The following is a 768-nucleotide window of genomic DNA, read 5'->3' on the forward strand; positions in this document are numbered from 1 at the left end:
AATACCAGGAAAGTAACAGATTATATATAATAACTTTGTCACTGATTAAAATTTGTCTCCAACACATAGCTTACAAACATTATAGAAGATATATATATCACTAGAAGTTATATTTCCTAAAGGACAGTTTCTCAGTAACCCATGGGGAACACAAACAAAAGTCACAGGTTTTTTTCAAGGGTCTTCAGAGATATCTAGAATTTCATAAACAATGAGTCCAAATTTCAAATATACAAACAAAACATTTTTTATGAATCTGAATTCCCCAGTTCTATTTCCTATCCCATTCCTGGTTTAGTTCCCCTTTCATGCCATTTTTCCTTTACCATGTGGACTGGCATAACATTATATCATATGCTAATGGATAGAATATCCCTTCTTTTCAAGAAGCTCTATAAAGCCACATGACCCTGTTGAGTTTTGTCCAATCCTTTGCAAAAAATTTAGCTGCAAAGAGAAAACAGAGTTGGAAAGTGAAAATTACATTTAAGATTTATAGCAGTTACAAGCTCCTCTGGTGCAACAGTTACTAAAGTTACAAAAATGCTGTAAATATTATTACCTGTCAATGACGTAATCAAGCTATTAACTGGTAGATTCGTAATAGTAGTAACAGTTTTGTCAAAAGTCATACTTAATTATGCATTGAAAACCAAGTTCAGTTCTCTTAAATTAAAATGTATGTCAATCTAATTAGAAATATATAATGCCCTTGGTAGGTATTCTCAGGCTGAATCCGTTCAGCACCTTTCCCTGCAAGTTTTTTTT

Source organism: Meleagris gallopavo, chromosome 1, assembly GCF_000146605.3.
Source record: "Meleagris gallopavo isolate NT-WF06-2002-E0010 breed Aviagen turkey brand Nicholas breeding stock chromosome 1, Turkey_5.1, whole genome shotgun sequence".
Lineage (NCBI taxonomy): Eukaryota > Metazoa > Chordata > Aves > Galliformes > Phasianidae > Meleagris > Meleagris gallopavo.